Source organism: Pleurodeles waltl, chromosome 4_1, assembly GCF_031143425.1.
Source record: "Pleurodeles waltl isolate 20211129_DDA chromosome 4_1, aPleWal1.hap1.20221129, whole genome shotgun sequence".
Taxonomy (NCBI): Eukaryota; Metazoa; Chordata; class Amphibia; order Caudata; family Salamandridae; genus Pleurodeles; species Pleurodeles waltl.
The window spans coordinates 309,708,315-309,734,242 of NC_090442.1; positions in this window are offsets into that span (position 1 = coordinate 309,708,315).

Genomic DNA, 25,928 nt, shown 5'->3' on the forward strand with positions numbered 1-25,928 from the left:
GCCCAACTGCTATATATGTACCTGTTACCATTGGCACAATCATGCCCTTGTTTGCACACGAAAAAATACAGAACAAGTGGACAGGGAGTCCAGAGTCAGAATTCAATGAGGGAGGACTTAATGAGAATATCAGAGTAGTATCTCCTGTGAGACAGACCTTTGACGGATTGAGATTATTGCTAGACCTTAGACCATTTGGAGTTCCTCTGGATACTGTCATAGGATCGTACGTTAGTCAGAGCCTGAAATTACTGACACCGCAGTCCGCGAATACAGTGGTGCAACAACTACCACATGCCCAGGCTAATAATATTTTGTTGCAAGGTTTGACTGCCCAACAGTTGACTGAATGGTTAGACAAGCTAAATACCCTAAATCTCCTAGGGGAGAGGAGTACTTGAACTAAAAGAGATTAGGAATGGAAGCGGGTCAGTTCATTGAAGGAACTTTGGGTGTAAACGGATTAGAATCCTACACAGAAGCAGAATTGAGATATCTGTGGCCAAAGATTACGAGGGGAGTGAGTAATGTACATCAAAAACTAGCAGACCTGGCAGAGAAGTATGGCATGGAAATAGAGAAAACTAAAAATGTCAAAAGGAGACTTTGAACACATGAGATCTGCAGGAATTAAGGCACACCTTAGGGAGTTACTCCAAAGTGTCCAGACATGGGGAGCATTAGACAAGTGGGAAGGCAGATGGGTAAAGAAAAGAGATAAAAGAAAAAGGGATTCTGCAGAGCTTAATGTAAATGTGCAGCAAAGCAGCGATCCAGTGAAAATTTTACCAATGAGAGAGATTCCAGGTTGGAATTTTGTTCATGTCCCTTGGAGCAGAAGTGACATTCTCTCCTTTACAAATGACTATCCTAGTTTGAAAGAGAAGCCAGTAGAATGGTACCAGCAGACAGACAGGTTTGTGAAACCTGCCAAATGCCTATGGGAAGACTTGAACACTCTAGTAGAGATAGTAGTTCCAGCTGATTTGTGAATGGAGTGCATGAGGATTATAGATTGACAGACGAAAGAACCAGAGAGAGATCAGACTACAGGTGCACCGTCTCCTGAGGTAATTAAATATTACTACAAAGTTATTGAATTCCTGAAGGTGAGAATTTCGCCCAAAAACATTGACTGGCAGAGAATAGATAGGACAGCCCAGGAAGCAAAAGAGTCAATACATGCGCACTATGAGAGATTTTTGCAGGCGTTTAAGCATTACAGTGGTACGGAGACAACTGAGCCGAAAGAAATGATTAATTTTGTGTACAGATTTGTGGAAGGATTGAGATCTGAAATTAGTCAGATCATTAAGAGTCACTTGATTTGCTGGCAAGCAAAGCTGATTGATGAGGTGTTGCAGTAGGAAAATGTTAGAAATAGAGTCCTTGGTTGACAGTCAGATTAGCCCCTGTTCAAACAAAGACCCTCACTCTAGTCAGGGTAAAAGAGAATCACCCTCAGCTAACCCCTGCTTACCCCCTTGGTAGCTTGGCAGGTCAGTAGGCGTAACTTTAGAATGGTAGGTGTTAAGTATTTGTACCAACACACAGTATCGTAATGAAAACACTACAGAATAACACAACACAGTTTAGAAAAATAGGAAATATTTATCTAAACAAAACAAGACCAAAATGACAAAAAGCCACAATACACAAGTCAAGTTATCAATACAACATGCAAAAAGAGTCTTTAAGTAGTTTTAAACAAAACACTAACACTGTTAGTGTGAAAATGTACCTTGTCTGTGTCAAAAATAACCCCGCACGGGCGAGTGTGCATCAAAAAGGGCTTGCAATGCGTTGATTCCACTCACGAGCGGGACCTTGCGTTGTTTCTCCTTTCATCAGGTGGGGCGTGTTGTTTCTTCTCCCTGCAGGAGAGCAATGCGTCGATCGTGTCAGCACTCTCGGGTCCGGGAAGGCCTTGCAGTGTTTTTACACACCCAATGGTACTCGTGTCAGAAATCCAGCCGCACAATGATCCAAAAACCATGCAGCGTGGGTTGCGATCTCCCAGCCTCCGACAGCGATGCTGCGCATCGTTTCTCCTGCTCCATGTGTCGATTCTTCGGTCGCGTTTCCGTCGAGCATCGATTTTCAGCTGCAGAGCCGGCGGCGTGTCGTTTCTTTAGCCACAGATCGGAGTTGCGTCATTCTTTTTCCTGCACAGCACCCTGTGCGTGGATTTCCTTTTCTTTAGGCTGCCACTTTCTCCTTTCAGGATCCCAGGAACTGAATTGGCACCACAGGACAGTGTAGGAGTCTCTCCAGAGACTCCAGGTGCTGGCAGAGAGAAGTCTTTGCTGTCCCTGAGACTTCAAACAACAGGAGGCAAGCTCTAAATCAAGCCTTTGGAGACTTCTTCTCAAGATGGAAGGCACACAAAGTCCAGTCTTTGCCCTGTTACCCTGGCAGAAACAGCAACTGCAGGATAGCTCCACAAAGCACAGTCACAGCCAGGGCAGCTCTTCTTCCTCAGCTCTTCAGCTCTTCTCCAGGCAGAGGTTCCTTTTGTTTCTAGAAGTGTTTCTAAAGTCTATGGCGTTGGGTACCCTTCTTATACCCATTTTCTCATTTACAGTAGGCCTACTTCAAAGTAAAGTCTCTTTTGAATGTGAAATCCTGCCTTGCCAGGCCAGGCCCCAGACACTCACTAGGGGGTTGGAGACTGCATTGTGTGAGGGCAGGCACAGCCCTTTCAAGTGTGAGTGACCACTCCTCCTCTCCCTCCTATAACAGATGACTCATCAGGAAATGCAGACTATACCCCAGCTCCCTTTGTGTCACTATCTAGTGTGAGGTGCAACCAGTCCAACTGTCAAACTGACCCAAACAGGGAATCCACAAACATGCAGAGTCACAGAAATGGTAGAAGCAAGAACATGCTCACTTTCTAAAAGTGGCCTTTTCAAACACACAATCGTAAAATCAACTTTACTAAAAGATGTATTTTTAGATTGTGAGCTCAGAGACCCCAAACTCCACTTGTCCATCCACTCCCAAAGGGAATGTACGCTTTAATCAGATTTAAAGGTAGCCCCCATGTTAACCTATGAGAGGGACAGACCTTGCAGCAGTGAAAAACGAATTTAGCAATATTTCACTGTCAGTAAAACACATAACAATGGGCCTGATTACAACTTTGGAGGAGGTGTTAATCCGTCCCAAATGTGACGGATATTCCACCAGCTGTATTACGAGTTCCATAGGATATAATGGACTCGTAATACGGCTGGTGGTATAGCCGTTACTTTTGGGACGGATTAACACCTTCCTCCAAAGTTGTAATCAGGCCCTATATGTCCTACTTTAACCATACACTGCACCCTGCCCTTGGGGCTACCTAGGGCCTACCTTAGGGGTGTCTGACATGTAAGAAAAGGGAAGGTTTAGGCCTGGCAAGTGGGTACACTTGCCAAGTCGAATTCACAGTTAAAACTGCGCACACAGACACTGCAATGGCAGGTCTGACACATGATTACAGAGCTACTTATGTGGGTGGCACAATCAGTGCTACAGGCCCTTTAGTAGTATTTGATTTACAGGCCCTGGCACCTCTACTGCACCTTACTAGGGACTTATTAGTAAACCAAATATGCCAATCATGGATAAGCCAATTACATACACATTTTGTAAAGGAGCACTAGCACTTTAGCACTGGTTAGCAGTGGTAAAGTGCCCAGAGTAACAAAAACAACAAAATCAGAGTCCAGCACACATCAACAACCTAGGGAACAGAGGCAAAACGTTAAGGAAGACCATGCCAAGGATGAAAAGTCTAACACGTGTCCCCCCCCAGCTGAAAGTAGGTAGCAGCTACCCAACCTCAGGAGAGTTCTCATCACTAAGGCAGAAGAACCTGGACAGACCATCAACATTGGCGTTCTCTGTACCAGGACGGTGTTCCACCGTAAAGTCCATCCCCTGTAGGGAAATGGACCACCTCAACAATGTTGGATTCTCACCCCTCATCTGCATTAACCATCTGAGAGGCCTGTGTTCGGTCTGAACTCAGAAGTGAGACCCAAACAAGTAGGGTATTAACTTCTATAGTGCCCAGACCACAGCAAATGCTTCACTTTCTATGGCAGTCCACCTACGTTCCCTAGGTAGTAACCTCCTGCTAATGAAGGCTACGGGTTGATCTAGGCCCTCTTCATTAAGCTGTGAGAGTACTGCTCCAATACCATGCTCTGAGGCGTCTGTTTGCACAACAAACTCCTTAGAGTAGTCAGGTGCCTTCAGCACAGGTGCTGTGCACATGGCAGCCTTCAGGGTATCAAAAGCGTTCTGGCAAGCGTCTGTCCAGATCACTTTCCTGGGTTGCTTCTTAGAAGTCAGCTCAGTTAAGGGGGTAACAATGGTACAATATCCCTTAACACATCTCCTGTAATATCCTGTGAGACATAAAAAGACTCTCACTTCAGCCTGGGTCTTGGGAGACTCCCAAGCCAGAATAGTGTCAATCTTAGGCTGTAGGGGTGCCACCTGGCCACTCCTCACCTGGTGTCCTAAGTACACCACAGAACCCTGCCCTATTTGGCACTTCCTCGCCTTAATGGTGAGGCCTGCCTTCTGCAGGGCTTCTAATACTCTCCAGAGGTGTTGCAGATGTTCCTCTCATGTGGAACTAAACACAGCAATGCCATCCAGGTAGGCGGCACTGAACTCATCCAGCCCAGCCAGCACCTGGTTGACCAACCTCTGAAAAGTGGCAGGGGAATTCTTCATCCCAAATGGCATCACTTTAAATTGAAAGTGTCCATCCGGGGTAGAGAATGCTGACCTCTCTTTGGCCCCCTCAGTTAAGGCAATCTGCCAGGACCCAGATGTTGAATCAAACGTACTGAGGTACTTGGCAGCTCCCAACCGATCAATGAGCTCATCAGCTCGGGGGATGGGGTGTCAGTCTTGCTGACCGCATTGAGTCCCAGGTAGTCCACACAGAACCTGAGTTCTGGTGTGGCACCAGGTGCAGCAGCCTTTGGGACCAATACCACTGGGCTGGCCCAAGAACTGCTGGAGTGCTCAATAACCCCTAGGGCAAGCATTTTGGATACCTCATCCTTAATGCATGCCCTGACCCTGTCAGTCACCCTGTAAACCTTCTGTTTAATGGGTGTACTGTCCCCAGTGTCCAAATCATGTGTGCACAAGTGTGTGACTCCTGGGATCAGGGAAAACAGTAAGGAAAACTGTCCCAACACTTGGCGACAGTCACCTTGCTGCTCCTCAGTCTGGGAGGGGGAGAGGATCAATCCCTCCACTGACCCATGCTTTTCTCCTTCAGACAGGAGGTCAGGAAGAGGCTCACTATCCTCCTCTACCCCATCATTCGTTGCAAGGAGCATTGTCAGCTCAGTCCGCTCAAAGTGCGGCTTGAGGCGCTTGACATGCAGGACCCTTAACGGGTTCCTTGGAGACTACAAGTTCACCAAGTAGGTGACTGCGCTCTTGTGCTCCATCACCTCAAATGGCCCAGTCCACTTATCCTGGAGCGCCCTAGGCTCCACTGGTGCCATCACCCACACTTTTTGTCCTGGTTGAAACTCGACCAGAGTGGCATTCTGGTCATACCAGCGTTTCATGTCCTCCTGGCTTGCTTCCAGGTTCTCCTGAGTGAGACTCCTGAAGCGGGCAGTCTGGTTTCTCAAAGCCAGCATGTAACTGAATACCTCCTGGGGGGGTTTACTAGGAGCTTTCTCCAAAGCTTCCTTAACCAGACTCAAAGGTCCCCTCACAGGGTGGCCATAAATCAGCTCAAAGGGACTAAACCCAAGTCCCTTTTGAGGCACCTCCCTGTAGGCGAACAGAAGGCATGGCAAGAGGATGTCCCACTTCCGCCTCAAGGGCTCTGACAGGCCCATGATGATGCCTTTTAAGGAGTGGTTGAATCTCTCAACCAGACCATTATTTTGGGGTGGTAAGGGGTGGTGAAATTGTTGGTTACCCCACACTCCTTCCACAGAGACTTCATATACGTGGATATGAAGTTGGTACCCCTATCAGATACCACTTCCTTAGGGAACCCCATGCTGGTAAAAAAAAAACATCAAAGCATGACCCACCACAGGGGAAGTGATTGATCTCAAAGGAATGGCTTCTGGGTACCGGGTGGCATGGTCCACCAAGATCAGGATAAACTTGTTGCCCATGACTGTCTTGGGATCCAGAGGCCCCACAATGTCAATGCCTACCTTCTCAAAGGGAGTACTGACATCAGGCAAAGGCTAGAGGGGAGCCATACATTTCCTCCCACTCTTGCCACCTGCCTGACAAGTCTGACAAGACCTGCAATGTGCATCTGAGTGCCTGAGCATTAGGGGCCAGTAAAAGTGGGTGACAAAAGGTTAAGGGAGACCACGCCAAGGGTGAAAAGTCTAACAGCAAAATACTGTAGTGACGAGATTGAATTGAAGCAGAGAAAGCTGAAAAAGAAGGCGATGGTGATGCAGATTCAAGACGCTCAAACTGGGATGTAGGGAAATTTTCCACAGCAGCAACAGCAGTAGCAGGGAAATGTGGTATTTCAGATTCAGATGGGAGGTAGAGGTTGCATAGGAAATGGTAATGGAAACCGTAGTCCCAACATGGGTACTGTGTGGTCCAGAATGATGTGCAGGGAATGAAGAGATTGTTGCCTTGTCACGCTTGCGGAGCGGTCAGACATTGGAAACGGGAGTGTCCAATGATGGTGCAGGAAGGTCTTACTCAGCAAACAGGTGACATCAATTTGTTGTAAAACATGAGAGGACCGAGAATGAGAGGTCATTATCCAAATTTTCATAACAATGTGAATCAAATGCAGAATTTCCAACCCATGCCACAGGTGCAAATGCCACGTGTACAAATGACACAGTTGCAACCAATGCAACAGCAGGTTCCAATGGTACTTAGACACCAAATTCAAATACCTCAAGCCCTAATGGCAGCAGGTGATGCTTCATCAACAGGTCACTGTCAGAGGTTTAACCAAAGTAATAACACTATACACCAATTCCCGTTACACAGTGAGAATGGAATAAACGATGATTGGGTAAGCAAGAGTTTGGATGAAGAGGAAAGTGTGCTTGCAGCTTCTTTAGAAGTAGATCAGAAAGGCCCATATGTGAAGAGAAAGGTAATGGATCACAAGGTTTCATTCTTGGTTGGCACAGGAGCTACGCGCTGTATAGTAAGAACTGTGGAAGTTCTGAATATGCCCCTCTCAGGAAAGACAGTCCAGATAGTAAGGGTAGCGAATTAGTATTTGACCAAACCGATTACTGAACCAGTTCAGGTTTAAATTGGCAACTTTAAAGGATTGCACAAATTTGTAGGCTGTGATTCAAGTTACGTATCCCTACTGGAAAAAGATCTGCTGTGTAAAACCAGGTGCTCGATCACTTGTTCATACTACGGAATCAAGATACAGACAAATAGTGATGATGAGGATGACCCAGCTCCAGAGACAGAGTTTGGGACAACAAATGAGGAGTACCCCTGATTGATTTCTTTCCAATGTTCACTGTGAAGGAACTTCCTCCTGATTTACAGGGAACCATTAAGGAAAGAGTGAGGGATATGACAGGGAAAGAGATTTTTCACCGATAATGGGAATGAAAAAGCCCTGTGGGAAAGTGCAAATTGTCGAGGACCTGAGAAAAATAAATGACATTGGGATCAAATGTTACCCCGTGGTGCCAAATCCAGCTGTGATAATGTTTCAGATTCCATGTGATGCTGAATGGTTCACTGTCATAGACTTGTCACAAACCTTCTTTTCTGTGCCTCTTCATGAGGACAGCCAATTTCTCTTTTGTTTAGAATTTTTAGACCGAGTTTACTGTTGGTGTTGAATTCCTCAAGGATTTTCAGAGTCTCCTTCCATATTCAATCAGATCTTGAAAAAGAACTTGGAGTCGTTGGAATTGCCTTTCTAGTCGACATTGGTACAGTACATTGACGATTTACTGATAGCATCCAAAACGAGGGAAGAGTGCAAGTATGACACGCTTGCCTTGCTGAACCACTTGGGAAAGAATCGTCATAATGTGTCTCCACTTAAATTGCAATACTGTCAGAAAGAAGTGAAATATTTGGGTCACAATATTGAGAAGGGATCAAGGAAAATATCCAAAGAAAGGGTCACAGCCATACTACAGATTAATCCCCCGACCACAAAGAGAGATGTCAGGACGTTTTTTAGGGATGGTAGGCTATTGTCGTCAATTTTTCAGTCATTGCCAAGCCCTTGCAGAAGCTGACAACACAAGGAGGTTACTGATCTGCTAGTGTTAGACCAGGCTTGCATGAAAGCGTTTTCTGAGTTGAGAGAGAGTCTGTGCAAAGCTCCGGCTTTGGGTATGCATGACTATACAAAGACTTTCACATTGTTTTGTCATGAGTGTGATGCATGTTCTTTGTCTGTCTTGACGTAGGTCCGTGGAGGTGTAAACCGCCCAGTTGCATATTTTTCAGCTACTTTGGACCCAGTTGCAGCAGATTTACCAGGCTGTCTGCATGCAGTTGCAGCGGTTTGACAGAGCCTCACACATTGTGAAGTCATTGTGATGGGACACCCCTTAACTATCATGGTCCCTCACTCTATTGAGATCCTACTTACAAAAACGAAAACACAGTACCTGACAGGTGCCAGATTGACCCGCTATGAGACGAGTATTTTATGGTCACCTAATGCATCATTGAAAAGATGTACGGTGCTTAACCCTGCAACCTTACTTCCAAGTGAAAATGTTGAAATTGAAAAACTGGAAGACATTGAGCATGATTGTCTTGAAGTAACTGATCTGTGCACAAAACCAAGACCTGACATTAGAGACAGCTGATTGGAAGAAAATGACCAAATTATCTGTGCTGATGGTTCCTGTCAATGGGACAACACAGGAGCACTGAGAGCAGGATATGCTGTGTGCACAATTTCTGGCATACTGGAAGTGTCCTGGCTTCGAGGAGTATATTCTGCACAAGTAGCAGAACTGGTAGCCCTTACTAGAGTGGGCCATGTTTCTGCTCAGCTTAAAGTCACCACTTATACGGATAGCCAGTATGGATTTGGAATAGTCCATGACTTTGGCCAGTTGTGGTCACAGAGAGGTTTCATGACCTCCTCTGGTTCACCAGTAAGAAATGGTGAGAGAATTAAATAATTGTTGCAATCCATCCAAATGCCTGAAAAGATTGCTGTGGTGAAATGCAGTGCACATCTGAAATCACAAGATTTTGCGTCAATGGGAAATGTACATTGAACTGTATATCATTCAACTATATGTAGGGATTCTTACCTGAAGAAGACGAAACATGTCCAAGTTTTGCATTGCATGTAATAGATACATTGGAACAATTGAGAACACTGCAGAATAATGGTGACAGGGAGGAAAAACGATCATGGAGCAAAATTAAATGTGTACAGTGACAGGATGAATTGTGGGTTTCAGAAGAGGGTCAATTGTTTTTTCTCGTACAGTTTGTTGACTCAAATGGCTAGGTTTTATCATGGTCAAGCACATGTTGGGAGGGATGCCATGATTTGCCTTTTAAACATAATTGGTTCAAACCAAGGCTTAGACAAGTTGCTGAAGCAGTTTGCCATTGTTGCGTCATTTGTTAACAAATGAACGAGGGAAAAGGGACAGTGGTTAATTTAAACCACATTGGAAGGTCAGGAGGTCCATTCAGCAGAATACAAATGGATTTTATTGAAATGCCTTTGTATGGAGGTTTGAGATATGTGTTGGTGATTGTCTGTATCTTTAGTCATTGGATCGAAGCATTCCCTACACGAAGAAATTACAGCTTCACAGTAGCGAAACTACTGCTTAGGGAACTGATACCACATTTTGGGTTTCCGATCTCTTTAGAATCAGATAGGGGAAGCCACTTCAACACTGAAGTAATTAAATTACTATGTGTGTCATTGAACATTGAGCAGAAGTTGCACTGTAGTTACTGCCTTGAAGTATCAGGACTAGCGGAACAGATGAATGGTACCTTGAAATCAAGAATGGCGCAAATGTGTGCATCTACAAATCTGAAATGGCCTGAAGCACTGCCTTTAGTTTCGATTACAATGAGAAACACTCCCAACAGGAAGACAGGATTGTCATTGCACAAAATCCTCATTAGCAGAACAATGAGGTTGCCAGTGGTTCCTGCAAATGCTCTTGTGATCATTACAGATGATATGGTGTTGGACTACTGCAAAGATCTGGCTGATGTGGTTCGCTCTTTCTCTCAGTAGGTGGAGGCCATCACACTGCCACCGATCCAAGATCAAGGACACACCCTGAGAGCGGGTGACTGTGTGGTGGTCCGGAAACAGTGAGGAAGACATGTTTGGAGCCTTGGTGGAAATGCCCTAACCAGGTAGTTCTGATCACTACCAAAGCTGTGAAGTGCGCTGGAGTTCTGAACTGGATACACACCAGCCACACGAGAAAGGTGGCATATCCTTTGGACAATGAAGAAGAGTTGTTAAGAGTACCAACAACGAACAGACAAGCCTCAGAATCGGAAAGGGAAGAAAGAGGAAATGAGACCTGATCTGAGCAAGTTGAGAACGGTTCAGTCACTCCTGTGAGAGACGAAAGAGAAGACCTCTAGGAGAGTGAAAGTGAGCCCAGCTCAATTGATGCAGCAGGAAAGTCTAGTCAGAGGAGGGCTCTCCCAGAAGTAGATGATTTTGAGAGACAAACAGAGCAAACGCCAGGCCCCGAGGGGGAAGAAGTTGAGGGGGATCGAAGCCATTGTGATCTGACTCCTCCTGAACCAGTTGCAGGTCTGTCAAGAGAAAATCCTGCAGAGCAAGAAGAAGTTTCAAGTTCAACACTGAAAAGAGCATTGACCAAGGGTCCACTGAAAGGAGATAAGTGGTCGGAGTCTCAAGCAAAGACAAAGGAAGCAGTTGTTATGACAACAATTAAGGAAGAAGTAGATACAATTAGGGGAGAAGTTCTAAGTGAATGAGAATTGAATGAAGATCGAAAGTTGGAAAGAAAAAGTATAGCAAGTCAATGATATGCAGGTACTGAAAGGGCGTATGCAACAACAAATGAATGGCAAAGAGAATTTTTGTCTTTTTGTTTTGATCAAGACATTCCAGGTCAATATTTTGGCACTTGATGGAAGCTAATGAACTGAACTGTTGAGACAAATTTGAGAAAAAGTACAAAGGAGAAAAAGAGACTGTTGAAAGTAATCGGAAAAGACTTTTGAAAACATGATTTTGTCAAGATAACCCGATTTGACCATCTGCCAAACCGATTTTTGACAAACAGTTCCTGCAAGTGAGAGTGAAAACTGTAAATAACTGCTGGAAGAAGATTTAAAGATTTTGTTTTTAATTTCTGCTGCATAGATTCAACATTTTCTCTTCTACCTTCTAATTCTTTACAGATCATGAGTAAAATTAGTCAGCAGGGTAAGAAGAACAGGTGCTGTATATACATAAGTATTGTTTTGGCAATTGTGTATGTGATATTGTGTGTGATATTGATTGCGGGTATGACTGTTCTTGACAAGAGTAAAGCCAACCATACTTCAGCTTCAGAGACAACCACTGCATTAACCGTGATAGAAAAGTTTAGGTTAGATGAAAAGTATCTGCATGTAGAAAGTGCATGAGGGGAACTTTCTTCTAATGTCTTCTATCGCTTATTGAGTGAGTATGTTGAGACGATGAATGTGACAAATTGTTATGTGTGTACGCAGACTCCTTCATCAGTCAAAGAAGGAGGTGCCTATCATAGTTTGCCCCTTACTTATGGGATAAGTTGTAGTCTGTTACTAACAAGATTCTATAACCAGGAGTACATCCAATATTTCTATTCCAACCACAATGTAGTGTTTTTGTTTGTCCCCATAATTATATATCTGAGTAGAGTAGCAAAAAACAATGACATAGTGTTAGTGAGAGGTTTCTTTGAGCCTGCATTAACTTTTGGCACAGCTTATGCATTGGGAATAGTTTTCCCAGAGATATTTTAACTTTATGATTTGAAAAGATTTCCAAAAATGACTGAATTACATCACATTAGAGAGAAGAGAGAGTCTCCTTCTGGTATAGTGGGAGATATATTTGGAGCAATGATTCCTTCAGTGGGAGTTGTAATGAATTTGATAAAGATTTGAAAGTTGTCTACCATTGTGGATAACATTTTGACAGATTTTTCAGGAGCCATGATCCTGATAGATACAGAATTGGCTGCGATAAGAGCTATGACTCTTCAGAACTGTTTTGTGTTCAACATTCTTTTAGCAAAATACGTAATTCTAGCCATTGCTGTTCGTTTATTCCTGATAATAGTAAAGAAATTAGAAGCTCACTTACTAATCTGACTAATAAGAGTGCTGACTTGAAAGAGTTGAAAGAACCAGGTGTTTGGGAGAAAGTTGGCAAAGGATTTGTTCCAGTGGGAAATTGGCTCAGCAATGCTGGGAAAGGGATACTTTTGAAAATAATACAAGGGATATTGATTATTGTGTTTTGCATAATTGGAGCATGGGGAATATGTAAATTGTGTAAAATGATTAAATTGAAGAAAACAAAAAATGTGGAGATCGAATTTGTAGTAGCTCAAGCTTTGATTAGATTGTGATTCTTTCACCGTTCTGGTCAGCCAGTGTTGTTTCTGTATGTTCATCATTTGATAATGAGACTAAGTTACGTGACATCATGGTGTGTGGAAATTACTGACTCCTATTAATTATAGATGTAATTGATTGCTATAGGTATTGTTGGAAAATGGATTCTTGGTAAGGGCAGGTAAGTACCTACACTTAGCAATAGGCCACTAACCTCCACTTAGGTTCAGTTAGGTCTCAATAAGTTAAACCCAGCTCAACCCTTGGTAGCTTGGCAACGAGCGACAAGGCTTACCTTAGGAGACAAATGTGTAAAGCATTTCAAAATCACAAAACAGTAAATAAGTAAAACACATAACACAATAAAAATCCAACACCAATTTATAAAAATAGATTATATTTTTATCTTTAAGATGACACCACAATGAATAAAATCGGATAAGGGGAACCAGAGATATGAATTTGTAAAGAATGAATGCTTTCTAGCGCATAGAAGTAACTAGGGCTCAATGGGTTAAAAAAAAGTCACCTGGAAAGGAACAAAGACCAGAGTACAGGCCACCCACGAGGTAACACTGTAACACTTACTTTCAGAAGTGTTTCTTGATTCAGGAAAGTGGTCCACAGAACCAGCCAATGGTTCATAGGCTCTGGTTTTCCTTTTGAGGTCTGGGACTGCAGCTCCCGCAATGCACCTCTTCCACTTATGGAGTTGCTTCAAACGTCTCCAAACGTCTGGATCTTCTTCCAGAGATCCTTTTTGGGTCCTTGACGTGCCCACAACTTGATCCAAGGTTCCTGAAGCTCTGAGCTGCTCCTTGGGAGTTGGGACTACAATTCCCAGAATGCACCTGGTCAGAATCCTCAAATAGCCACTGGACACTGGTCAGCTGGGCTCTGCTTGCAGGACTTAATGCAGGGGACTCTGGGCAGCTCCTTTGTACCAGTAGCAAACAGGGAGTCCCTTCTTGAAGCAGTAGAAGACAGGCAAAGTCCTTTTAGTGGTGAATCCCAAGTGTGCAGCTGATGCAGTCCTTCAGAGTGCAGTATCAAGGTGCAGGTCAGGGGTCCAGCAGGGCTGCCCTTCTTCTGACATTCTTCCTTGTTGGGATCTGGTAGGGAACTGAGGTGTGGGTGAGGTGAGATTTTATCCTTGCTCCTGTGTGAAAAACAGGGGGGTCCTGGTTCTCCAATCAGGTGCAGGGTCCTTCCCCCTGTGATGACCACTTCCTGGGAAGTGTGGCAAAAATCAATCCCAGGGAGCAACATTCCTCAAAAATCCATCATGGCTGAAACTGATTTTTGGAGGTTACATCTGGCTGAGCCCAGCCACTGGTGTGGCTAAAAATCTTAAACGCAGTCCTCTCCTTCCCTCTCCTAATCTAATCAAGGGGACGCCTTCTTGTCTGGGTTTGCAGGATGTGAGAGAGGTGCTGGGTTGCTTCAAACGTCATTCCCTGCCTTTGAAGACCAGTTTGGCAGCCCTTCCTGCTTCTCCATCTGCTGGGGGGAGTTCTACTCCCCAAAGCACATCTCTTTGTGTTCAGCCCAGGCTACATCACACCTCATCAAGACATCCTGGCCAGGCTGCCAGAGGCTGGCCAATCAGAGTAGAGCACTACAGGGCTTAAGTTCGGAACTTTTTAGGTAGAGTTTAAAACTCTTTACCTGAACAAGTTATATTAAATCCAACAATTGTAAGTTGTGGGATTTATTATAACAACTATTTTGATACCAGACTTGAGGAATCTGACACTTAAGGGTACTTTGTAAATTAAAATAAAGTCTCCCCATTTTAGCCTATGGAGGCCATTAACTACAATGAGGGAAAAACGAATTTGGCTGTTTTACCTCACCAGCATTTATAAAACTATTTTTATAAGGCCCCCGCTTATAGTTACATGGCACCCAACCCAAGGGGCACATAGGGCACACCTTAGGGGTGACTTACATGTAAAAATAAGGTAGTTTAAGACTTTGGAAGTACTTTTAATTCCAAAGTCAAATTTGCATGTAACTTTAATTTAAAAGCAGCCAGCAAGGCAGGTTTGTCTTTAAAATGACCCTAGGCACCTCAGCAGTGCACCTATGAGTACACTACCTATGCTGGGGTCCCTAAACCTACACGCCCTACCATATATTAGGGACTTATAGGTAGGTTAATATAGCCAATTATAATTAGCGTTGTTTGCATACTTATTTTATACAGAGCACAGGCCCTGGGGCTGGTTAGCAGTACCTAGGGCACCATTAGAGGCAGGAAAACACCAGCAAAAACTGAAAAATGGGGGTAAAAAATTATAGGGCTTCTGCAATCAGCCCTGTTTTCTCACAGGTATTGATTTCTATTGGTACAGGGCTCATGGTGGGAAAAACTCAAAGCACAGTCAAAAGGTTCATCGGCCTATTTGCGTCTCCCTTGTAAGTATACTTTTTCAGGTCTGATGCACTAAATGTATGATTCCCTAGTTTGAAAATGTCCACAGAACAGTGATTAAGGTGTCTAAAATGTCCACATATATGTGTTGTGCTGTTTCGTTATGCAGAGAAAATGACATGAGCTAAAATGGGAAAAGATAGAAACGTATAAAACGTATTAGCTGCGTACAGGAAAGAAATTTGAAAAGTGATTCATATCTCCCATTCACTGCAAAAGTGAGAGGACCTCAAATCTCTATTTGAAGATACTTATGGTTTCTCTGACTTCATAAACCTAAATGGACAGAATAAAGATATTCTCAGCGTCCTCAAATGCCGCAGCAGAAATAAATCACTTTTTAGCAAGGGCGAGGATACTGGTTCTTACTGGTTCAAACAATTTGATTTCACCCAGGCCTGTTCTTCTGCGCTCGTATGTTCCTTTTATGGGATAGCTGTCCGCATTCTGAAACCACCGTGGATAACGTGACATGATTGTCAGCTTCCTCTGATGAAAGGCCTCACTCTTGAATCACGGAGGAGTGTGAACACAGAGTTGGCCCGGTCAGAAAAGGGCAGAGGTCAACTGCAAGGCACTATAGAGGGTTTCGCCGTGTTCGGCCATTGGATAAATAGAAGCCTTCTCTATTCAGATAGCCGTTCTTTCATCTTTCTTAGAATAAGTAATCCCTCGGAATATCTATTATTGTGTAGACTTCAATTGCGACAGAGGACTGCTCTTCAGGTTCAAATGCGCAAGGGTACGCGTGGGAAGGGCCGATTGTGGAAAAGAAACCTAAGAATGCCATACTCCAAAAGCCTGAAAAGACCTTAAAAGCCTTCTTTTGTACTGAAATTCACTGGTTATGTTAAAAACAAAATTTCAGTTCCTGCTGAGTTCAGTTTCTATACTTTAACAAGTTTTGCAAAATACAAATAGCAATAAATGAAAAAACTAATTGGCACATACATCCAGTAAGAAGTATTGTTGTGTATGACACTGGAGCAAGCATAATTCATATAAATCCAGTATACCTTTTAATCAACCGCATTAAACTGCATATAAATGACTCATGTTATTGAATACTTTCTGATCTTTTTCATCATAGCCTTTACTGAAATATAGTCATCACATCAGTTATTTTGAAGATGGGACTTTGAGAAGGCAACATGCGAATGGCACATGTAGTAACAATGGATAATGTAGCATGACTAATGAATGATCTGTCTGTCTATCATTATGAGTGCTTAACGGCACTGAACGTAACTACCCAAAAACATAAATCGTTGGTTGAAAAAAAAAAAAGTTGCAACAAGTATATGTCTAAGTTTGATTACTACCTCTATTAATTGCCTGATTGTCTTTATTATATGACTTAGTAAGATCTTGTAGTCTGCACATAAATGATAGCTCAGTAGGACAGGAAAAGAAGTACACTTAGCAAACCAAAGAAAAACCATCACTCTGAGAGAGTTCCACTGGTCAGGGGCATAATCAGGCTCCTGCATCCCATATTCTTCCACGTCTTTATAATGTCAGTGCTATGCTCTCACTATTGCCATGTCTCACATTTTTGCAGTCACAGCTCGCGGCATGCAAAAGGGTCGGGCGGCTCAGGGGGAGGGTGGGAATTAAATAACAAATTATAAAAAAATAAAAAACAAAGCTCCGTCCGCTCCTCCTGCTCCTCTGCAGGCCCAGCCTGCCCTGAGCCAATCCTGGCGCTGCTTAGAACAGTCAGGATTGGCTGGGAGCACCCAGCCAGGGCGCCCCCAGGCAGACTGGGAGCCTGTGTAGGCTCTCTCCAGCCTGGCAACTGTGTTGCTGGGCTGGAGAGAGCCCAATGTGCATGTGTGTTCGACCGGCCTGAGACGGCCGGCCAAACACACATGCACTTTGAGAGAGAGTGCTATGCACTCCCTCTCACTGCTCTTCACCTCCAAGGCCCTGCCCCTTTTGCCAAAAAACAATGATTAGCCTTGACCTAGACCAGTGGTTCCCAACCTTTTGATTTCTGTGGACCCCCACTTTAACATTAATGGAACCCAGGGACCCCCACTGAATCATCATTGGAATCCGGGGACCCCCGCCTGAGTCATTACTGGAAGCTGGGGACCTAATTTGTCAATATTTGTTGATATTTTTTAATTTTCTAAGCTTTCGTGGACCCCTTGAGAAGGCTTTGCGGACCCCCAGGGGTCCCCGGACTACAGGTTGGGAACCACTGACCTAGACTAAGAGAATGCCATTTGAGATCTCTGGTTTTGACCACTACCAGACCAACAGTGATCTTGTCCCAAGGCCGATGAATATCTGTGAGACAAGGGAGATTCTGGGGTCCCTATCATATTTTGCAGGGGGGGCATCATTTTCTGTTATGACACTGCCACTGGTTTCGGATACAACAACACTCACAGCTCATACTCCTCACCCACACATTCAAAGCACTGCACAGCATAACCCCTATCTACCTCAACAACTGTAACTCTTTATATAAAAAATTTGAGTTGAGCACATATATACACAGGTCGAACCTTCTCATACATCACTCCTAATGCAAAGAACAACATCTGGCTACACATCAGAGCATCCTCCTTGCTTCTTGAGTTCTTCAAGATGCTGAAGACCTGGCTTTTTTAATGTTCTCACCCACAAGGCTGGACTCTTCACTTGCACTAGCGCAATGTTACCATCCAGAGTGGAAAAGTGCTCTACAAAAACATATAACAATATTAGAAACGTGTAGACTGATTGGCAGAATTCTCTGGTGTTTTATTTATTGTTTTAATTTTGTCATGTCAATTGATAGATGTGGTGTTAATGAATTTTGTGTGATAAGTGCCAAGTTACAGTTTACAGAAAAATGATAGAGGGTACCTCTATAATCATTGCATTTCTGAGGCAAATTACCAGACCAAAATAAATGAGAGAAGGAGAAGCAGGAACATTAACTGACATTAAGTCTTCAAACAAACACCCTTCAATGTATTTGTAAACCACAAATTTTTTTTTGCTGTAAGCCAAACATCTTTTTTACTCTTCAGATTTAAAATACACAGCAATCGTACATGTTTCATTCAGCTTTACATTTATTTGGTCCAAACCATTTTGCTGCCTATAATTTTCCATATGTTAATTCATTTCAACCACTAGGGGCATCAGCTTCCGGTAATGTCCATTTAAAGATCAGGATCCTTGGAAACAAATGGTGATGACCTATATGTTTTACTGGCCTACTCAGGATGGTTGATAGGTCTTTCCATAAACTGAACTTGGCATAGATTCATTGTTGTCCGTGACCTTAATTCATTTGAATTTCTGCTGGAATGTTGAACGCTGACACACAGGAGCGAGACTGCTGCCAGAACAGCTAATAGAACGTGTCTCTGTTTGTGTTGAGCACTTCTTTGGCAACATTAAATGCTTTTTTGGACACATCAATTTGGGCCATTAAGGCCACAGACAACAATGAATCTATGCCAAGTTCTCAATAACGTTGACTGTACACAGAATTACTGGTCGGTTTTGAGGAGTTCAGATGAAGGGTGTAGAAGTGAAGTACATACTTAACCTGACTACAACTTACAAAGTACACTGGGGAATATATGCCCAATGTGTAACATGGTTATAAAACTTAGGGCCAGATGTATTAACATTAGGAATACCGATTTTCCATAGGAAATTGGTATTCCTAATGTATGAAACGCTTTTGAGTTTAATTTGCGATTCCTAGTGGTTTGCAAATAGACCTACCTTATGCATATATTAATGAGGTAGGTCACAATTTGTGACCCGTTAGGAATCGCAGTCATCACAGGGATGGTTGCTTGCTGAGGTTAGCTGACCACTATGTATGTCATTGCTTGTTTAATAAAGCAATTATTTTCAATGCTGCCTGTTTTCCTTAAAGGAAAACAGGATGTGTTTAAAATGAAAAAATTAAACTTTGCAGTTTTACTTTTAACATTCTCAAAGTGGAAGGTGACTCCAAGGGACCCCCTTCACTTTTGCTTATGGGTTACCACTAGGTTTAAACTGGTGGTGGAGTATTACTGTTTTATGACTGGGATTCGGTCGCAAACCAGTACTACACACCATACCGATTCAGTATTTGGAAGGGACGCCCTAAATTCGCCCCTTCCATTTATTGAATTATAAATGCAATTCACATTTTGCATTTTGCCCATTAGAAAAAGCATATTTATGATTACAAAGGTCCCGATTATGCAAATCGTGGAATTTGCAACCATAAAAATGCCTTTTGAATGTGGCCTCTAATTCAGTTAATTTGTTATGTGAAAGTGATGGAAATAAATTGACTGGATATGGGTAATCCGGTGTAAAAAGCTATTAGCACTGTTAGACATTGTTTAATGAAGTCCTTATTACATTTTCATACATTATGCATATCATCAAGAGACACTTTGATTATGTGATACTGTATGTTTTCAAGGCATAAATGCATGCAACATAATGTGCGCAAATGCATAGCAAATAAGGTTAAACTTTTTTATGGTAAAAGTTGTGATTTTCTAATGTGTGACATCCATACACAGCATCTAGACACTACAAGACATAAAATTAGAAAGATTATACTGGAATGCATGAAGGGAGAGCAGATTGATAAGGAAAAAGCTATGTTTTCTGGGCTATTGCTGAAATGGCTTACTGTATCTTTTGGCAGGCCGCACACTATTGTTGAAAATTGCACGCTGATTTTTTTCTGAACTGTCCAGCATTTTGCATTGTGACTGACGTACTAATCAATTGCACCCCAAAATGAATATTCAAAGAGAATAGCTAAACTTTTTACCCTATGACTATTAATGAAGTAGGTCATATCTTCACAATCCTGTATAGATGGCTGTGAACTTAGTGCAAGGGTTGTCCCATGGCCCAGTTCCGCACCCTGTCCAAGATCAGTTGTGACTTGGGACCTGTTCTGTGTGTTTAAAACTGCCAATTCGATCTGGCAAGTACACCCACTTGCCAGGCCCAAACCTTCCCTTTTTGTACACGTAAGGCACCCCTAAGGTAGGCCCTTGGTAGCACCATGGTCAGGGTGCAGTGTATGTTAAAGGTAGGACATGTAGTGATGTGTTTTACATGTCCTGACGGTGAAATACTGCCAAATTCGGTTTTCTACCTTTTGGTAAAATTGGTTTTTAGATTAACAGTTTGAAAATGCCACTTTTAGAAAGTGGCCATTGTCTTGCTTAAACCATTCTGTGCCTCTGCCTGCTTGTGTATTCCACTTCTGGGCCAAACTGACAGTTGGGCTGTTTTGAATGCCCTCTAGACATAGACACGAAGGGAGCTGCGGTGTAGCCTGCATATCCAGGTGAGTCTCCTGGGCTAGTGTGGGGAGGGAAGAGCTGACACTTACACTTGAAAGGGCTGTGCCTGCCCTCACTCAAAGCAGTCTCCAACCCCCTGGTGTGTGTCTGGGGCCAGGCCTAGGCAAGCCAGGATGTTGTGAACAACAGAGACTTTCCTTTGTTCCTTTGAAGTGTGCCTACTTCAAAGGCAGAAAGGGGTATAAGTAGTGAACCCAAAACCCTAGATTTTCAAATTACATCTGGACTCAAGAGGAACCTCTGCCAAGGAGAAGAGCTGAAGAGCTAGAGGAGGAGTACTGCCCCTTTGCCTGTGACTTTGCTTTGCTGGGTTGGCCTTCCGTTGCTGCTTCTGCCTGAAAGAGGACAAAGACTGGACTTAGTATTATATTCCTACTTGTGAAGTGTCTCTAAGGGGGTGGACTGAGCTTGCCTCCTGTTCTGAAGTCTCAGGGCCATCAAAGACTTCCTCTGCCAGCATCTGGACTCTATGCTGAGACTCCTACTCTGCCTAGTGGTGCCCACTCCAGTCCCTGGGCCCTTGAAAGGTGAAGCTGGTGGAAACAAGAAATCCATACACAGGAGCCGTGCAGGGAAAAATTTGATGTACCACCTGCAACGCGGCTGTGAAAACAACGCACCACCTGCATTGCAGCTGAGAAATCAATGCATCACCTGCATCCCGGCTGGGATATCAATGCATTACCTGCATCTCGGCTGGAGAAATGACGCAACACCTGCTTGCGGCTGCTGAAATCGGCTCAACCCTCATGCAGCATGGTTCCTCATCACCGTGTGGCCGGATTTCACAAGCATCATCACTAGACACCACCCATGCCCAATTTGAATAAATAATCATCATTACAAAAACTGGATCTTGTCTGAGATCAAGCACTGTTCAGTCAGGCATTGGAAATGGATAATTCTTAGTAAGAAGGGACTGTTCGAATGATGGCTTCATCCAACATTGTGTACCTTCTGCTGGCCGGAGTAATGCTGGCCTCACTAGACAGGCTGTACTTCTTTGGAACCTTGTGAAGCTGGCATCTTGAGCATGGCTTAATATTTAAGCCACACCTATGCTCTTGATTCTCTCATTTTGTTCTATGAGGATGCTGCCTCGAACAGAACTCCAATCTGAAGATCTTTTCTCAGCCTCTCATGCAACTGGAAATAAGAACAGCATTCCAAAGAAGCAGCATTCTAGACTTGACTTCCATACTGTAATTCACATCTGTACAGAATAAAAATAATAATGGGAAAACTATTGAAAGCTAAAGTACAGTATAGGTGCAGACTCTGGTACAAGAATAATTTGTAAGTTCTTCTCACTCATTCCATATGGCAGGGCAAGACACTGTTGTTGGGAGAGCTTAGTGACCTCCTTGAAATGATGTGGTACAGGCAAACGAATTGGACAACTAGTTGAATTAAAAACTTTGAGAATTATTGTTTTATGTTTGGATCTAAAGTAGGGTATTTTTAATGCTTGTGCCTCAGGTGAAGCAGAGTGAAGGAGGCAATTGTTATTTTTAGTCAAATACTTACTGAATCTAGGTATTTGAATTGAAAACTAACGGCTTAGTAGGCTATACACATAAACTATAATCTTGTTTTTCCTCACCAGCATATCATCACATCTTTATTCGTTGATCAGAGTCACAAGTACTGACCTCTATCAACCGTCCTGATATTGATGATTGCAGCTGAAGACATTGTTCTTTCGTTCCATTCCCCTTGCCCCCACCTCTGTATCTGGCTCAACATTTCCCATTTGCAGAGACTCGGACAGGTAGAACAGGGCACTGTGAGTTAGCATTGCTCCTGCATGATTCAACTGAAACACAAGCATGGTAGTACGGGCTCTGACACCTCCATCCCTGTATTTGCATTGTTAGCATGTGAACCTTGTTTTTAAAAGAAGCTACTGTCCTCTAAAGGGTCATGTTCTACTTAAGAAAAATGCTGACATCCTGGGAAGACATTGAGTGGGAGCATGGTATAAATCATTGTCTTCCCCATAAGGATGCCCAACATGATTCCCAAAGGGCAAGCTCTTTCAAGGGCAGAGCTTTCCTTTTCAGAACAGTTACCATCCCAACTCAAAGAAGGTTAACTTTTCAATGGTTTGCAACAGCAATAGCTGTCAGCATTCATTGACACATTCCATTGTAACTTGCAAAGATGAGGGGGCACCTCTTTCATGCCCCTCCTTTTTGGAATGGGCCACAAAGCTTCTTTTACAAGTCAGAATGACTTCCTCAACTCAGATTAGGGGTGGTTTATAAAGCAAAACATATTTTGTGGTTTCCAGGCTTTGCAACCACAAAAGTTTCTTGTATATGAGGTCTATATTGCTTCTGAATGTTGTCTTTATTTTTGTGAATATAAAATACATTTTTCCTAAGCTCAGCTAAGAGCTTAAAAATATTCAACACATAGTTGGCTTGAATTTATGTCACTTTATAATGTTCTCATTTCTCAAACTACACAAAGGCAGGGAGGGGAGAGAAGATTAGCTCCAGGTCTTCTCTTAGTTCTGAATGGAACCTGCAGTACCAGATCCATTCAGTTTGTAAGGCACAAACAGAAATAGAGTCCTGAAGCAGATGGGAGCTAAGCTTGGATATTTCCTTTGAAGCTTGGTAGGAGTAGCTAGGCAGGCTAAGGGTTGAATAACCATATTAGGAATGTTCAACATATATGAATGAGGGGGACACCAATGTGGATTCTGTATTGTGGGGACTTCACTCAATTGTGCCTTCAAGCATACACCTACAACAGGAACTTGATCACACTGCAGTAAAATGCGGCTCACTAAAGCTTGGGAAATTGAGTTAGCGGACTAGTGCCCTGTTACAACAGATTGGGATTTTAAATGTAACTATCAGTGTGATCTATTGAGGATATCAGACTGTATCTCTGTGTATGTTGCCCAGTGGGCTTCCCCAATCAAAGTGACTTATAGTTCCTTAGCATATATTATATACTATTTTATAAATGGCAAGACGCAGTTTATCTGACCAATCTACTTAAGAGAACTGGCCAATCTAGGGTACCCTTTTACATCGTCTGACTCCTGACTTCTAACTTTTATAAACAGGAGCTATTGCATGAAGTTTTTATGATTTAATTTATGTATAAATTTGTTTCAGAATAATTTTATACGCTCTTCTAGTAACAAACTGATTTGCATAATTTTAGCATTTAGCACCTTGCAATAGGGTAAGATTTAGATATCATTTTAAAAGTCTTGTTTTAATTATTTATGAAACTTTTTTATGTAGCACTATGAACCTTTTTGATAAGCAGTGTACTAATTGTCAATGCTTCTTTTTATGTGATGGTTTATGATTTTTAACTTTTTGTATGTACGACTATTTCTAATTTTTTAAATGGTCTAAACTTAGACCGAATAAACTATTGATTGATTGAGATACACTCTCTTAGGGGTTATCACCATTAGTTTCATGGTTTTACCTACTTAATACCTTGCTTGACCTTCTTCAATGAGAGAACCTACTAGAACTGAGGAGTAGAGAAGGCTTACCTGTGTGCACAAAAGATTCCTGCTAGATGACTGAGGCCTGCAGAGATATTTGTCTTCAGCTCTGTGTTATATTCTGCTTCTTTGTGGCTTTCTCAAGAAATAGTGACAGGTGCTCCTGCCTCAGGAGAAGATATGGTAAAAAGGCAAAACATGCAATTTTGTTGCAATTAATATTGAATCTGCACATTTCCAGGGCCACAATATAAAACCGGAGAGACTTGCTAAATACCGCACAACAGGGCATCTGTATTTACTAGTACAGCAAATACCACCACAATTCTGACGTAATTGGAGCCAGGACCCATGTGTGGATTTATGATTGAGAGGCTCCACCTGTCAGTTCAGGCCCTATTTGAGGTACATCCTTTATGTCACAATTTTCTATGATGAATTAGGCTGGAAACTCTAAAGACAGAGATATTTGTCTTCAGCTCTGTGTTATTTTCTGCTTCTTTGTGGCTTTCTCGAGAAATAGTGACAGGTGCTCCTGCCTCAGGAGAAGATATGGTAAAAAGGCAAAACATGCAATTTTGTTGCAATTAATATTGAATCTGCACATTTCCAGGGCCACAATATAAAACCGGAGAGACTTGCTAAATACCGCACAACAGGGCATCTGTATTTACTAGTACAGCAAATACCACCACAATTCTGACGTACTTGGAGCCAGGACCCATGTGTGGATTTATGATTGAGAGGCTCCACCTGTCAGTTCAGGCCCTATTTGAGGTACATCCTTTATGTCACAATTTTCTATGATGAATTAGGCTTGAAACTCTAAAGACAGAGCACATGTCTGTGGTGAAATCCAGGAACACTAATGCAATCCCCTTGTCAGGGTTATTTTGGGCAAAAGGTGATGATTAATGTTAAGTGAAGTAGGTTGTAATTTGTAGTTAGTCATTACTAATGAAATAATGCGAGGACCTAAATACTAACTGAAACAAGTTCTATTTCCCATGGATGAACGTTTTCTTAGCATGAAGAACTGGAAGCATTGGGGAAATTCCTACTTGTTGGCCATAAGTATATGATTCAGCCTTTTGTGTGATACCGGAGGTCATTTAAAGTATGGTGGCCATTGGAGTTGTGGAAGCCCATCTAAGTCGATAATGGTAACTGTTCACTGTACTCTCTGTTCTGGCTATTGCTGGGAAGATTTGATAAAAGTGCTCCTGCCAGCCTGAAAAGTGCACTTTCATCAAAAATGTAATTTCTTGTGGCCACCATTTAATTTCAGTGTTTCATTTGTTCTGCAAAAATAAATCAGTACTAAAAATAAGTGGTCATGATGCAAATGGAATTTTGTCTTGTATACAAGATGCATTGATGACTTCTGAAGCTCATCGACTGGTGGCCCTTTAGCAGATGGATAGTTTGCCTAATGTTTTTTACATCAAAAATCAGAGTACACATGTAATGGAAGGGAACGGTTTATAGGACACATTCAGTTCTTAATTTGTGCCAGTGGTTGTAGGTTGGCTCTAAGGCATGTATTTTTGGAGACTAAGGCCCTCATTACGAACATGGCGGTCCGTCCCGCTCCAAATAATGATCCAAATGAAAGACACGCATCCCGAGAACCACCCACCGCCAGGAGAGGAGTCCCGCCGACGACAGCAGAGTCCACCCACAGGCCGTCGGAAAGGCCCAACCCACCCATCAAACTATGAACCACCATTCCACCGCCAGTTCTGGGGCAGGAACCACAGCCACACAAAGCCAGGCGGAAATGAACCAAATATAAGGAACCACGTACCGGAGTCCCACAGAATGTGCTGCAGCAGCCATGGATAGAGAGCTGCAGATCATGCCAGCCCTGCTCCTTGCAATATACCTACACGACCGAGACCGCCGACGAAGACGACGACGGTAAGTACCGCATCCTACGACACAAGGGAGGAAAGGACACAGTTACATACCCACCCACTCCACCCATCCAGCAACCCCCCAACCCTTCACAGCAGCACAAGTCATATACCCCACATTAAGAGGTACTTACCCGACACAAGGCTAATGCAACTTGACCATAGTATAT